The sequence below is a fragment of the Zalophus californianus genome, chromosome 17 (assembly GCF_009762305.2).
Source record: "Zalophus californianus isolate mZalCal1 chromosome 17, mZalCal1.pri.v2, whole genome shotgun sequence".
Taxonomy (NCBI): Eukaryota; Metazoa; Chordata; class Mammalia; order Carnivora; family Otariidae; genus Zalophus; species Zalophus californianus.
The window spans coordinates 52,952,432-52,969,409 of record NC_045611.1 but is presented as its reverse complement, the minus strand read 5'-3'; the positions used below and the strand labels follow the sequence as shown (position 1 = coordinate 52,969,409).

Genomic DNA, 16,978 nt, shown 5'->3' with positions numbered 1-16,978 from the left:
GGCACAGAGAACCCCTCTCAAAATCAATAAAAATAGGTCAACACCCCGACATCTAATAGTAAAACTTAGAGTCTCAGAGACAAAGAGAAAATCCTGAAAGCAGCTTGGGAGAAGAGATATGTAACCTACAATGGTAGAAATATTAGATTGACTACAGACCTATCCACAGAGACCTGGCAGGCCAGAAAGGACTGGCATGATATCTTCAGAGCACTAAACGAGAAAAATATGCAGCCAACAATACTATATCCAGCTAGGCTCTCATTGAAAATTGAAGGAGAGATAAAAGCTTCCAGGACAAACAAAAACTAAAGGAATTTGCAAACACGAAACCAGCCCTCCAAGAAATATTGAAAGGGGTCCTCTAAGCAAAGAGAGAGCCTAAAAGCAGCATAGATCGGAAAGGAACAGAGACCATATACAGTAACAGTCACCTTACAGGCAATACAATAGCACTAAATTCATACCTTTCAATAGTTACCCTGAATGTAAATGGGCTAAATGCCCCAATCAAAAGACACAGGCTATCAGATTGGATTAAAAAACAAGACCCATCAATATGCTGTCTGCAAGAGACTCATTTTAGACCCAAAGACACCCCCATATTGAAAGTGAGGGGGTGGAAAACCATTTACCATGCTAATGGACACCAAAAGAAAGCTGGGGTGGCAATCCTTATATCAGACAAATTAGATTTTAAAACAAAGACTGTAATAAGAGATGAGGAAGGACACTATATCCTACTTAAAGGGTCTATCCAACAAGAAGATCTAACAATTGTAAATATCTATGCCCCTAACATGGGAGCAGTCAATTATATAAGGCAATTAGTAACAAAAGTGAAGAAACACATTGACAACAATACAATAATAGTGGGGGACTTTAACACCCCCTTGACTGAAATGGACAGATCATCTAAATGATCTAAAAGATCAACAAGGAAATAAAGACTTTAAATGACACACTGGACCAAATGGACTTCACAGACATATTCAGAACATTCCATCCCAAAGCAACGGAATACACATTCTTCTCTAGTGCCCATGGAACATTCTCCAGAATTGATCACATCCTAGGTCACAAATCAGGTCTCGACCGGTACCAAAGACTGGGATTATTCCCTGCATGTTTTCAGACCACAATGCTTTGAAACTAGAACTCAATCACAAGAGGAAAGTCGGAAAGAACTCAAATACATGGAGGCTAAAGAGCATCCTACTAAGGAATGAATGGTCAACCAGGAAATTAAAGAAGAATTAAAAAAATTCATGGAAACCAATGAAAATGAAAACACAACTATTCAAAATCTTTGGGATACAGCAAAGGCAGTCCTGAGAGGAAAGTATATAGCAATACAAGCCTTTCTCAAGAAACAAGAAAGGTCTCAAATACACAACCTAACCCTACACCTAAAGGAGCTGGAGAAAGAACAGCAAATAAAGCCTAAACCCAGCAGGAGAAGAGAAATAATAAAGATCAGAGCAGAAATCAATGAAATAGAAACCAAAAGAACAGTAGAACAGATCAACGAAACTGGGAGCTGGTTCTTTGAAAGAATTAACAAGATTGATAAATCCCTGGCCAGACTTATCAAAAAGAAAAGAGAAATGACCCAAATCAACAAAACCATGAATGAAAGAGGAGAGATCACAACCAACACCAAAGAAATACAAACAATTATAAGAACATATTATGAGCAACTCTATGCCAGCAAATTAGATAACCTGGAAGAAATGGGTGCATTCCTAGAGATGTATCAACTACCAAGACTGAACCAGGAAGAAATAGAAAACCTGAACAGACCTATAACCACTAAGGAAATTGAAGCAGTCATCAAAAATCTCCCAAGAAACAAAAGCCCAGGGCCAAATGGCTTCCCAGGGGAATTCTATCAGACATTTAAAGAAGAATTAATACGTATTCTCCTGAAACTGTTCCAAAAAATAGAAATGGAAGGAAAACTTCCAAATTCATTTTATGAGGCCACCATTACCTTGATCTCCAAACCAGACAAAGACCCCATCAAAAAGGAGAATTACAGACCAATATCCTTGATGAACATGGATGCAAAAATTCTCACCAAAATACTAGCCAATAGGATCCAACAGTACATTAAAAGGATTATTCACCATGACCAAGTGGGATTTATCCCTGGGCTGCAAGGCTGGTTCAACATCCGCAAATCAATCATCGTGATACAATACATTAGCAAAAGAAAGAACAAGAATCATATGATTTTCTCAATAGATGCAGAAAAAGCATTTGACAAAGTACAGCATCCTTTCTTGATCGAAACTCTTCAGAGTATAGGGATAGAGGGTACATACCTCAATATCATAAAAGCCATCTATGAAAAACCTACAGCGAATATCATTCTCAATGGGGAAAAGCTGAGAGCTTTCCCCCTAAGGTCAGGAACGCGGCAGGGATGTCCACTATCACCACTGCTATCAACATAGTATTAGAAGTCCTAGCCACAGCAATCAGACAACAAAAAGAAGCTCACACGCAGCAGCCGAGGAGCGGCGAGGATGCAGGAGCCAGACCCTCCCGCAGGCCCCCCAGCACCCCAAAGGCTCCCAAGGTCCAGGAAGAAGCGCACGGTGTACCTCAAGGAGCAGCTGCAGGAGCTGAGGAAATACTTCACGATGAACCATTACCCGAGCTATGGGGAACGCCTCACCCTGGCGGCCAGACTCGACCTGGATGAACATCAAGTGCAGGTAATCAAAACAAGGGAAGTCTGAGAAACTGCCCAAGCTGAATGGAGCCTAAGGAGACGCGGAATGTGGTGTCCCGGACAGAATCGTGGAACAGAAAAAGGACATTCGGGAAAAACTAAGGAAAATTGAATAAACTAAGGGCTTTAGTTAATAAGAGTGTATCGATATTGGTTTACTCATTGTAATAAATGCACCTGCTCAGGTAAGATGTGAAAAAAAAAATCAAAGGCATCCAAATTGGCAAAGAGGAAGTCAAACTCTCACTCTTTGCAGGTGATATGATACTGTATGTGGAAAACCCAAAATACTCCACCCCAAAACTGCTAGAACTCATACAGGAATTCAGTAAAGTAGCAGGATATAAAATCAGTGCACAGAAATCAGTGGCATTCCTATACACCAACAACAAGACAGAAGAGAGACAAATCAAGGAGTCGATCCCATTTATAATTGCACCCAAAACCATAAGATACCTAGGAATAAATTTAACCAAACAGGAAAAGGATCTGTACTCAGAAAACTATAAAATACTCATGAAAGAAATTGAAGAAGACACAAAGAAATGGAAAAACGTTCCATGCTCATGGATTGGGAGAACAAACATTGTGAAGATGTCAATGCTACCTAGAGCAATCTACACATTCAATGCATTCCCCATCAAAATACCATCCACTTTTTTCAAAGAAATGGAACAAATAATCCTAAAATTTGTATGGAACCAGAAGAGACCCCGAATAGCCAGAGGAATATTGAAAAAGAAAAGCAAAGCTGGCGGCATCACAATTCCGGACTTCCAGCTCTATTACAAAGCTGTCATCATCAAGACAGTATGGTCCTGGCACAAAAACAGACACATAGATCAATGGAACAGAATCGAGAGCCCAGAAATGGACCCTCAACTCTATGATCAACTAATCTTTGACAAAGCAGGAAAGAATGTCCAATGGAAAAAAGACAGTCTCTTCAACAAATGGTGTTGGGAAAATTGGACAGCCACATGCAGAAGGATGAAACTGGATCATTTCCTTACACCACACACAAAAATAGACTCCAAATGGTTGAAAGACCTAAACGTGAGACAGGAATCCATCAAAATCCTAAAGGAGAACACAGGCAGCAACCTCCTCGTCCTCAGCCGCAGCAACTTCTTCCTAGAAACATCGCCAAAGGCAAGGGAAGCAAGGGCAAAAATGAACTCTTGGGATTTCATCAAGATAAAAAGCTTTTGTACAGCAAAAGAAACAGTCCACAAAACCAAAAGACAACTGACAGAATGGGAGAAAATATTTGCAAATGACTTATCACATAAAGGGCTAGTATCCAAAATCTATAAAGAACTTATCAAACTCAACACCCAAAGAACAAATAATCCAATCAAGAAATGGGCAGAAGACATGAACAGACATTTTTCCAAAGAAGACATCCAAATGGCCAAGAGACACATGAAAAAGTGCTCAACATCACTCGGCATCAGGGAAATCCAAATCAAAACCTCAGTGAGATACTACCTCACACCAGTCAGAATGGCTAAAATTAACAAGTCAGGAAACGACAGTTGTTGGTGGGGATGCGGAGAAAGGGGAACCCTCCTACACTGTTGGTGGGAATGCAAGCTGGTGCAACCACTCTGGAAAACAGTATGGAGGTTCCTCAAACAGTTGAAAATAGAGCTACCATATGATCCAGCAATTGCACTACTGGGTATTTACCCCAAAGATACAAATGTAGGGATCCGAGGGGGTACGTGCACCCCAATGTTTATAGCAGCAATGTCCACAATAGCCAAACTGTGGAAAGAGCCAAGATGTCCATTGACAGATGAATGGATAAAGAAGATGTGGTATAGGTACACAATGGAATATTATGCAGCCATCAAAAGGAATGAGATCTTGCCATTTGCAACGACGTGGATGGAACTGGAGGGTGTTATGCTGAGCGAAATAAGTCAATCAGAGAAAGACATGTATCATATGACCTCACTGATATGAGGAATTCTTAATCTCAGGAAACAAACTGAGTGTTGCTGGAGTGGTGGGGGGTGGGAGGGATGGGGTGGCTGGGTGATAGACATTGGGTAGGGTATGTGCTATGGTGAGCACTGTGAATTGTGCAAGACTTGAATCACAGATCTGTACTTCTGAAACAATGCAACATATGTTAAGAAAAAAGAAAAAGAAGAAGATAGCAGGGGGGGAAGAATGAAGGGGAGTAAGTCGGAGGGGAAGACGAACCATGAGAGACGATGGACTCTGAAAAACAAACTGAGGGTTCTAGAGGGGAGGAGGGTGGGGGGATGGGTTAGCCTGGTGATGGGTATTAAAGAGGGCACAGTCTGCGTGGAGCACTGGGTGTTATGCACAAACAATGAGTCATGGAACACTACATCAAGAACTAATGATGTAATGTATGGTGATTAACATAACAATAAAAACATTAAAAAAAAGAAAATACTATGCTAAGTGAAAAAAGCCAGGGGTGCCTGGGTGGCTCAGCTGGTTGAGCGTCTGCCTTTGGCTCAGGTCATGATCCCGGGGTCCTGGGATCGAGCCCCACATTGGGCTCCCTGCCCCGCGGGGAGCCTGCTTCTCCCTCTCCCACTCCCCCTGCTTGTGTTCCCTCTCTCGCTGTGTCTCTCTCTGTCAAATAAATAAAATCTTGAAAAAAAAAAAAAAAAAAAAGAAAAAAGCCAATCACAAAAGACCACATATTACATGATTCCATTTATATGAAATGTACAGAATAGGCATATCTGTAGAGGCAGAAAATAGATTAGTAGTAGTGATTGCTTAGGGCTGGGGGTGAGCAGTGTAATGCAGGGATTAGGCCATGATGAGCAGATGGTACAGAATTTCTTTTTTGGGGTGATAAAGATGTTCTAAAATTGTGATGGTGGTTGCACAACTCTGTGAATACTAATGGCCCTTGAATTGTACAGTTGAAATAGGTAAATTGGATATATGATCTATATCTCAGTAAAATTATTACCAAAAATTCAGGGAACATATGGCAGGGACACTACACTATTTCAAACCGCACTTGTTCAAATTGAAGTGCTGGTAGGACATCCAGGTACAGACGTGCAGCTGAGCAGTGAGTTTGGGACTAGACATATGGTACTATAAATCATTAACAGAAAGTATTCATTCAACAGAAAGCAAGATAACCTATTCATTTGGTCCAATTTACTAAATGTCATAGCTCAATGGAAGGTTTCAAGCAGGGCACTTTTAGTATTTAATCACACTGAGTTTTCAGTGTAACAGGACTGATCCCTTCTCTGGTGTTTAAGACAACAGTATGTTATTGGTGCTAGCCGATGTCCCTCCTAAATTTCAGTTGAATTTCAGTTCAATTGAATTTAGTAGGAATTATTGTCACTTCTAAAATAAAAACCTTTACTATAAGCAGCTATGGCAATATCGCTTAAGTAATTTGCAGAGTATTTGGGGATGATAAAAGTTGAAATTTAAGGTTATATTAATTTAAAATAAATTTTTTTGGTATAATTTACAATCTAAGTGAATTTGGAATTAGTTTATTTCCTCACTGAAGGTATTGAGTTAAGCCTAACTGGCTATACAGTTCATCACAGTTATTCTGCATCACCCTCTATCTACACTTGGCCACTTCCCTCCCTATCCAACCCCCAAATTACTTGGTGATAAACAGAAATTCTACCATAAGGAAAATGACAGTTGAAAGGAAGAAAAAAGTTAAATGATTCCAATAACTTTTAATGATCATGTATCTCTTGTTTAGCATTAGTAAATGCTCAGTTTTAAAATCCCCCCAAAGAGATACTTCTCAAATTACAGAAGATGTACGGCTCTGTTTGTTCTTTTAATTCATCAAAATGTATTTTTTTAAGTAGACTCCAGACCCAGCACAGAGCCCAACACAGGGCTCCAACTCATGACTGTGAGATCAAGACGTGCTGAGTAGGCCACTCAACCAACTGAGCCACCCAGGTGCCCGTCATCAGAATCATTTCTTGTGGGGACTGTCAAAAAGTAATTAATATGGCATATTGTGAGGTAGCGAGTAAATCTTTTTTTTCTTTTTTTAAAGATTTTATTTATTTATTTGAGAGACAGAGAGTGCGAGTGAGAGAGTACAAGCAGTGGGAGCAGCAGAGAGAGAGGGAGAAGCAGACTTCCCACCAAGCAGGGAGTCTGATGCAGGGCTGGATCCCAGAACCCAGGGATCATGACTTGAGCCGAAGGCAGCCGCTTAACGACTGAGCCACCCAGGTGCCCCGCAAGTAAATCTTTAATACAGTTGACACAAGGTTTCATTTGGTGGGTCGAAGACCTGACCTTGTTTGTGCTTGAATACATGTCTAAACGAGTAAGAATGAATTGACCAATAGTATGTACCATTTTAATTTTTATTAATAAAACAGAAAACCAAGTTTGTGCTTGAATACATGTCTAAACGAGTGAAATTCCAAGTTTGTGCTTGAATACATGTCTAAATGAGTAAGAATGAATTGACCAATAGTATGTACCATTTTAATTTTTATTAATAAAACAGAAAACCATACTCAGAGTTTGGTTTGTCCTTGTATCTAGTCTGACCGTATACTGTAGAAAGGATTCTTTATACAGAGGACTTAGAAGAGAACTGTCAATACATCAGTTCCATCAAAAACTGCTGACTGGAATATCTAAAATTAGGTAAATGAAATTGTAAAAAAGAGCAAATTAAAGATTAGAAACTATAGCACTCTCTCCCTCAAAAATCAGGGTCCTTCTTTCATAGTCTTCAAGGTAGCTCATTCACATTCATAAAAAATTAATCAAGGTCGATTATATTGCACAATTCCCAAAGGAAAAAAACTGAGGGAACTCATGGGTAATTTTCACAGTTTCACTATAAAGTTCAAGATCAAAAGGATGGCTGGTTATCTTCTTTTAAAACTGGACATAAGACACACACATTATAGTTGCTTTGGCTCTTAGTCTTCCAACTAATTCCGTGATTCCAGAGATTTCTTCATCATGGGGCTCTATCATTTCAGCAGTTCCATTTTTTCCCAGTGGATGAATCTTTTCCAAACTCCAAGCAAAGCAAATGTGCCAGTTGATGAACTGAGCTAGAATGTTGGCATTGATGCATGACTTGAGCAACTCTATCACATCCACCATGATTGTGATGCAAGCTGTAGCGGGGTTGAGTAGGGTTTTAAAAATATTTTATTTGTTGCTAGAAAGTTGAGTAGACATTCCCTAAATGATTTCTATTAGTACTTTTCTGTGCTTAAAACTGGGCCATTTCTATCCTAATTATTACTTTGCTTGATATCTTAGTTGACTGATTTTTTTTTTTTTTTTTTTTTTTTAGGAAGAGTGCTTGTGCTTTAAGATCCAAATGTTTCTTTCTTTTTATTTGTCTTTGAATGAAGACAGATTAGTTCTACATTGCTTCTGGTCTAAAATTTATGCGGCATTACATTTCTTTTTGTATTGCTGTTGATCGTCTGATTCTTGGTGTAGAATGCTCTTCACAGATCTTAAGCTTGAAGGCTTGCTAACTAGATTTATATTACTGTTGAGTAATTTAGGTGTCTGATGGAGAGGAGAGGGGGGTGGGACCATGACTAGACTTAACGCTTCATCTCTGTAATGTTTCCCAATGTTTTGCCTTTTAACTAAAGATAATTGTGCCAGAGGCTGGTTTCTTTCTTTCTTTCTTTTTTTTAAGATTTTATTTATTTATTTGACAGAGAGAGACACAGAGAGAGAGGGAACACAAGCAGGGGGAGTGGGAGAGGGAGAAGCAGATCTCCCATGGAGCAGGGAGCCTGATGCTGGGCTTGAGCCCAGGACCCTGGGATCAGGACCTGAGCCAAAGGCAGACGCTTAACAACTGAGCCACCCAGGCGCCCCTGGAGGCTGGTTTCTTTTTTTTTTTTGAAGATTTTATTTATTTATTAGAGAGAGAACGAGAGATAGAGAGCACGAGAGGGAAGAGGGTCAGAGGGAGAAGCAGACTCCCCGCCGAGCAGGGAGCCCGATGTGGGACTCGATCCCGGGACTCCAGGATCATGACCTGAGCCGAAGGCAGTCACTTAACCAACTGAGCCACCCAGGCGCCCTGGAGGCTGGTTTCTTTACCTATTTTTTTCTTTATCTGTGAACACTGTGGTTCAAATTAATGCTCCGTCCTAATGCTATGGTAGCACAGTTTGTCTCAGGGAGAGACTTATTAACTCATTCACTTTTTCTTTGGAGTAGCTCGCACATCTTTGCACCCTCTGGGACACAGCTTTTGGAAGCTGTTGGTTAACTGGAGCAGAAGGGCTCTGGAGAGGGATTGTTTTTATTTCTCCGACAAGCTGCCAAAATTATAACTTATTTCCTAAAACATTGAACAACTTCATCAGGAAGGATAGATGTGAATTAATCCCTTAGTGACTACAGTTTGGTTCTATCTATTGCGTACATAGCAGAATTTTCTCCATTTTATTTATTTATTTGAGAGAGAATGAGAGAGAAAGAGCATGAGACGGGGGAGGGTCAGAGGGAGAAGCAGACTCCCCGCTGAGCAGGGAGCCCAATGTAGGACTTGATACCAGGACTCCGGGATCATGACCTGAGCCAAAGGCAGACGCTTAACTGACTCAGCCACCCAGGTCCCTCAGATATCCTCATGTTTTAAAATATTTTAAAATCATTTACTTGTTTTTTGAGGGGGCCATGGGGAGATGGTGGGTAAGTGTGGATATTGGTGTTCACGTAACTAGGTCTCCTAGAAGGCACTTCCTTTTGTTTTGATGGTAAATGGTAGGAGTGGCAGGGAGCTTGCCAGTATTTTTTTTTTTTCATGTGTAAGACTTTATTTTTAAGGGCAGTATTAGGTTCACAGCAAAATTGAGAGGAAGACACAGAGAGTTCTGATAACACCCCCTGCGCCCACGCATGCATAACCTCCCATTAAGAACCTCCACCACCAGAGTGGTACACTTGTTACGGTTGATGAAGCTACATTGACACATTAGAATCACTCCCAAGTGCATAATTTACATTAGAGTTCGCTCTTGGTGTTCTTCATTCTATGGGTTTGGACAAATGTATAATGACATGTGTCCACCATAATAGTATGATACAGAGCTTTTCACTGCCTTAAAAATCCTCTGTGTTCCACCTGTTCATCCCTCCCTCAGAAACCTCTGGCAATTACTGATCTTTTTACTGTCTCTGTATTTTTTCCTTTTTTAGAATGTCATATAGTTAGAATCATACAGTATTTAGCGTTTATGGGTTGGGCTTATTTCACTTAGTAATATGCATTTAGGTTTTCTCTATTTTCAGGCTTGATAGCTCACCTCTTTGTAGTGCTGAATAATATTCCACTTGGTTGTACCACAATTTATCCAATATAAGGAATGACATCTTGGTTGTTTCCAAGTTTTGGCAATTATGAATAAAGCTACTGTATATTCATGTGCAGGTTTTTGAGTGGGCATTAGTTTCAGCTTTCTAGGATAACTACCAAAGAGCACAATTTCTGGACGATATGATAAGAGTATGTTTAGTTTTGTAAGAGACTGCCAGACTGTTTTCTAGAGTAGCTGTACCATTTTGCATTTCCACCAGCAATGAATGAGAGTTCCTTTTGCTTCACATCCTTGTAAGTATTTGGTGTTATTAGTGCTTTGGATTTGGTAATTCTAATAGGTGTGTAGTGCTATCTCGTTTGAGTTTGCATTTCCCTGATGACATATGTGTGGAGCATCTTTTCATACTGCTATCTGAATATCTTCTTTGGTGAGGTGTCTATTAAGGTCTTTGGCCCATTTTTTTTTAAACCATTCTTTTTTTTTTTTTAAGATTTTATTTATTTATTTGACAGAGAGAGAGACACAGTGAGAGAGGGAACCACAAGCAGGGGGAGTGGGAGAGGGAGAAGCAGACTTCCTGCAGAGCAGGGAGCCCAATGCGGGGCTCGATCCAAGGACCCTGGGATCATGACCTGAGCCGAAGGCTGACGCTTAATGACTAAGCCACCCAGGCGCCCCTTTGGCCCATTTTTTAATCAGGTTGTTTGTTTTCTTATTGTTGAGTTTTAAGAGTTCTTTACATATTTTAGATAACACTCCTTTATCAGATATATCTTTTCCAAATATTTTCTCTTAGTCTGTGACTTATCTTCCCATTCTTTTGATAGCATCTTTCACAGAGCAGGATTTTAGTTTCAGTGAAGTCTGGGTTATCAATTATTTCTTTGATGGATTGTACCTTTGAATTTGTATCTGAAAAGTCGTTGCCATATAGTCAAGGTCATCTAGATTTTCTCCTATATTATCTTGTAGAAGTTTTATAGTTTTGCATTTTACACTTAGGTCTGTGATCTATTTTGAGTTAATTTTTGTGAAGTGTGTAAAGTCTGTGTCTAATTCTTTTTTTGCCTGTGGGTATTCAGTTGTTTCAGCACCACTTGTTGAAAAGACAGTCTTTGCTCCATTGAATTGCCTTTGCTCCTTTTTCAAAGACTAATTGTGTTTATATGGACGACTATACTCTATTCTGTTCCATTGATCTATTTGTTTACCCTTTTGTCAATACCTTATTTCTTCATTATGGTAACTTTATAGTAGGTATTGAAGTCATTATGGTAACTTTATAGTAGGTATTGAAGTCAGGTAATGTCAGTCCTCCAACTTTGTTCTTCTTCAATATCATATTGTTTATTCTGGGTCTTTTGCCTCTCCACATAAGTTTTATTTATTTATTTTTAAGATTTTACTTATTTATTTGACAGAGAGAGACACAGCGAGAGAAGGAACACAAGCAATGGGAGTGAGAGAGGGAGAAGCAGCAGCAGGGAGCCCGATGTGGGGCTTGATCCCAGGACGCTGGGATCATGACCTGAGCTGAAGGCAGATGCTTAATGACTGAGCCACCCAGGCGCCCCTCCACATAAGCTTTAAAATCACTTTGTCAATATCCACAAAATAACTTGCTGGGATTTTGCTTGGAATTACATTGAATCTATAGATGAAGTTGGGAAGTACTGATCTTTTAACAATATTGAGTCATCCTATCCATAAACATCGAATATTTCTCCATTTATGTAGTTATTTGATTTTATTCATCAGAATTTTTTAGTTTTCTTCACATAGATTTTGAACATATTTTGTTAAATTTATTTCATTTTTGGGGGCTAATGTAAGTGTTATTATGTTTTTTGTTTCTACTTGTTCACTGTTGGTATAGGAAAATGATTGACTTTTGCATATTAACCTTATATTCTACCACCTTGCTTTAACAGCTTATTAGTTCCAGGACAAACCAATTCTTTTGATGTCTCTACATAGCTGATCATATCATCTGTGAATAAAGACAGTTTCACTTTTTCCTTCCAAAACTCTATGTCTTTTATTTCATTTTTTTGTTTTACTGCATTAGCTAGGACTTGTACGATGTTGAAAAGGAGTGGTGAGAGGGGACATCCTTGCCTTCTTCATGCTCTTAGTGGGAAAGTTCCTAGTTTCTCACCATTAGGAATGACATTAGGGGCACCTGGGTGGCTCAGTCAGTGAAGTGTCTGACACTTGATTTCAGCTCAGGTCATGATCTTAGGGTCATGAGATGGAGCCCCCACCTCAAGCCCCGAGTTGGGTTCTGCTCTCAGGGGGGAGTCTGCTTCTCTCCCTCGTCCTCTGCCCCTCCCCCCGTGCACTTGTGCAGGCTCTCTCTCTCTTTCTCTCCCTCTCTCTCTCTCAAAATAAATAAAATCTTAAAAAAAAGAATGACATTAGCTGTGGGTTTTCTTTTTTTTTTTTAAAGATTTTATTAATTTATTCATGAGAGACAGAGAGAGAGAGAGAGAGAGAAGCAGAGGGAGAAGCAGGCTCCCCGCTGAGCAGGGAGCCCGATGCGGGACTCAATCCCAGGATCCTGGGATCATGACCTGAGCGAAAGGCAGACGCTTAACCATCTGAGCCACCCAGGTGCCCAGCTGTAGGTTTTCTGTAGATTATCAAGTTGAGGGAGTTGCCCCTCTATTCCCTAGTTTACTGATAGTTTTTATCGTGTTAGATTTGGTCAAATATTTTTTCTGCATCTTTTGATACGATTGTGATTTTTCTTTTTTAGCTTGTTGTTGTTGATGGATTACATTAATTGATTTTTGAATGTTGAACCAGCCTTGCATACTTGGGATAAGTCCCACTTGGTCATGTTGTGTAATTCTTTTTATACATTGTTGGATTGGATTTGTTAATATTTTGTTGAGGATTTTTGCTTCTATGTTCATGAGAGAGATTGGTCAGTAGTTTCCTTTTCCTCTAATGTCTTTGTCTGGTTTTGGTATTGGGGTAATGCTTGTCTCATAGAATAAAGTAGGAAGTGTTCCCTCTGCTTCTATCTTCTGAAAGAGATTATAGAGATTTGGTGTAATGTCTTCCTTAAATATTTGATAGAATTCACCAGTGAATGCCTCTGAGCCTGGTACTTTCTATTTTGGAAGGTCATTAATTATTATTTTTTTGAAGGTTATTATTTTTTTCAATTTCTTTTTTTTAAAGATTTAATTTATTTATTTGAGAGAGAGAGAGAGGGGGCATGAGAAGGGGGGAGGGTCAGAGGGAGAGGCAGGCTTCCTGCTGAGCTGGGAGCCGGACATGGGACTCGATCCCGGGACTCCAGGATCATGACCTGAGCCAAAGGCAGGTCTTACTTAACCGACTGAGCCATCCATGTGCCCTTCAATTTCTTTAATAGAGACAGGCCTATTCATATTGTCTGTTTCTTCTTGTGTGAGTTTCAGAAGATTTTAACTTTCAAGGAATTGCTCCATTTCATCTAGATTATCAAGTTTATGGACATAGAGTTGTTCATAGTATTCCTTTATTATCCTTTCTTTTTTATTTATTTTTAAAAGATTTTATTTATTTGACAGAGAGAGAACAAGCAGGGAGAGCAGCAGGCAGAGGGAGAGGGAGAAGCAGGCTTCCCTCTGAGCAGGGAGCCTGACATTGGGCTCGATTCCAGGACCCTGGGATCATGACCTGAGCTGAAGGCAGACGCTTAACAACTGAGCCACCCAGGCACCACTTTTCTTTTTTTTTGGAGAGATACGTTAATTAATACTAGGCAATTACTTGTCCCCATCAAACTTTGTTGTGTTAGCAGCCATTGATGATTCTTGCTTGAATTAGTTACTACTCTCAGTGGTTTCCAGATGATGACTTTCTAATTCCATCATCATTCCTCATACATTTATTAGTTTGCATTTTGCTGTAAGGCAGAAATTTTCCTTTCGCCTATTTATATCACTATGGATTCATGGATTCCTATTTTATTCTATGGGTTCTCATCTGTTACTATTGTTATTTATTTATGTTGTTTATTATTTATTTAGAGAGGGTGCATGAGTGAGTGGCAGGGAGGGGCAGAAGGAGAGGGACAGAGAATCTCAAGCCAACTCCACACTGAGTGCGGCGGAGCCCAGCGCCAGGCTCAATCCCCCCGACCCTGAGATCATGACCTGAGATGAAATCAAGAGCCACTTGTTTAATCGAATGAACCACCCAGGTGCCCCATATTGTTATTTATTTTGATGCTTTAATTGCCCCATATCTGGATGAAAGGAGCTCATTCAATCTGACTTCTGTGTCTAGTATTATCTTTTTTATTTTTAACTTTTACTTATCAATACATATTTTTCTTGATTTTTGATAATACTTATTTTAGACAATTTAATAAAATAAAATCAGAAAGATAAAAAAATACCTGTGTCCTATTATCGTCTGTGTATTGACATATTTTCTTTCAGCCTTTGCTTTCATTACACTTTTTTTTAACAACTAAGTATCTATCTATTTTTAAAAGATTTTATAATTGATTTGACAGAGAGAGAGACAGTGAGAGAGGGAACACAAGCAGGGGGAGTGGGAGAGGGAGAGAGAAGCAGGCTTCCCGTGGAGCAGTGAGCCCAGCACGGGGTTCAACCTGAGCTGAAGGCAGATGCTTAATGACTGAGCCACCCAGGTACCCCTAAATATCTATATTTTTAAGTTTTTATTTAAATTCTAGTTAGTTAACATATAGTGTAATATTAGTCAGGAGTAGAATTTAGTGATTCATCACTTACATACAACACCCGGTGCTCATCATAGCAAGTGCCCTCCTTAATAACCCATGACCCGTATGGCCCATCCCCCCAGCCACCTCACTTCCAGCAACCCTCAGTTTGTTCTCTATAGATGAGAGTCTGTTTTATGGTTTGCCTCTCTCTTTTTCTCCTTATGTTTATCTGTTTTGTTTCATAAATTCCACATATGAGTGAAATTATGTGGTATTTGTCTTTGATGGACTTATTTTGCTTAGCAATATATGTATAATGGAATATTATTCATTGTACTTTTAAATGTAGTAGAGATGGAACTAGAGACAGAGATTTGCATCTCAGTTTTTTTTTTAACTTGTCATTTAATTATAAGCATTTCCTGAGCTACTAAGAACTCTTTTAAAACAGTAGGGCTCATAACTGATTATCCCCGTGACCCAGATCCACCAGTGCTGCCCTGATACCTACCTGTTGCCTCTGCTTTTGGATGGCATGCTTCTCCCTCTGAAAGAAAACTCCAGTTCCCTCTCTCTTCCCCTCTTCCACATCCGTTTTTTTTTTTTTCAGCACACTCCTTGTCCATTCTCTTATAGAGCATTCGAAGAGCCAGCAAAAGGTCAGAGTGGCAGAAGCACAGAGAGCAGAGAGGAGAGTGAACCCAGATATGAGGTAGAGCGCTGTCCTCTTGCTGGGGATAGAGCTGTCAGTGGTGGGGTGGGGGGCAAAGATAGACAATAACTAGATGAAAAATCAGCAGATAATCACACCCGGAGGTGAAAAATGCTATGAAGAAAAATGAAAGGGAGTAGGATGGAGACAATCTTGGGGGTGGGTAACTGCTATTTTATTTTTTAATTTAATTTAATTTTAAAGATTTTATTTATTTGAGAGAGACAGAGTGTGTGAGCATGAGTGGGGGGAGGGGCAGAGGGAGAAGGAGAGAGAGAGAGAGAGAGAGAGAGAGAGAGAAGCAGACTCCCCGCTGAGTACAGAGCCCAATGCGGCTCTGGATTCCAGGACCCTGAGATCATGACCTGGGCTGAAGTCAGAAGCTTAACTGACTTAGCCACCCAGATGCCCTGGTAGCTGCTATTTTATTTTTTTATTTTATTTTATTTTTTTTTAAAGATTTTATTTATTTATTTGAGAGAGAGAATGAGAGAGAGCACATCAGAGGGGATAGGGTCAGAGGGAGAAGCAGACTCCCTGCCGAGCAGGGAGCCCGATGCAGGACTCGATCCCGGGACTCCAGGATCATGACTGAGCCGAAGGCAGTCGCTTAACCAACTGAGCCACCCAGGCGCCCCTGGTAGCTGCTATTTTAGATAGGCAGGTGGGGAAGACATCTCCAGTGAGGTGGTGATACTTGAGCAAAGACCTGGTATTTTATAGATGAGAAAGCTCAGAGAGATAAAGCAACATTCCTAAGGTTATAAGAAAGATGTAGTATTAAATTTGTTTCTTTTTTCTTAAAAGATTTTATTTTTTTAAGTAATCTCTACACCCAATGTGGGGCTCAAACTCACAACCCCAAGATCAAGAGTCACATGCTCTTCTGAGCCAGCTGGGGGCCCTTGTTTCTTCTTTTTCTTTCAAGTTTTTTAATTTATGTAGTAATCTTTACACCCATCGTAGGGCTTGAACTCACGACTCGAGATCAAGAGTCACATGCTCTTCTGACTGAGCCAGCCAGGTGCCCCTAGCTTTGTTTCTTTGATTCAAAAGCCCACTATAAAGGGTACTTCTTTGGTAGGGAGTATACCTCAATGTTTTCAGAAACCTTTGAGTGTGATTCCCAGTTGTTAGCTTGGCTATCGCGACCCTTATCCCTTGCACCAAAACATTTCTAAGAGGTAAAACTTATGTAAGAGATTTTGTGTGCTTTGAATTTCAGTGGTGGTAAGAACAGAAAGGTTTGCTTTAAGGTACATGCTGAGAATTGTTTTGGAAGTCATTTCTTAACTCTGAAATCGAAATCTAGGTTTTGGTGTTCTTAAGGTCTACTCAAGAAGGTGAGTACCCCCTTGAAAAAGCTGGAGCTGCTCCAGAGAGTCTGCCTGGAATGAAGACAGAGGCCCAGGCTTCAAAATCTTCACTGACAAAAGCCTTATCTACTGAGATAGAGCTTTCTGAGGCTTTCTGCGGAAGCCAGACTTGGGAAGATAGGAGCACAGCTAACT

At 40.0% G+C, this 16,978-nt stretch overlaps 1 protein-coding gene and 1 pseudogene across 4 annotated transcripts in view; one reads left to right on the top strand and one right to left on the bottom strand.

Annotated features, from left to right (window-relative positions):
* Nucleotides 1-16,978, top strand: part of LOC113936639 (orphan sodium- and chloride-dependent neurotransmitter transporter NTT5-like) — a 117,445-nt gene that overhangs the window by 9,837 nt on the left and 90,630 nt on the right. The gene's annotated exons all lie outside the window — the stretch shown is intronic.
* On the bottom strand, nt 7,522-7,870 carry LOC113936326 (annotated as a pseudogene).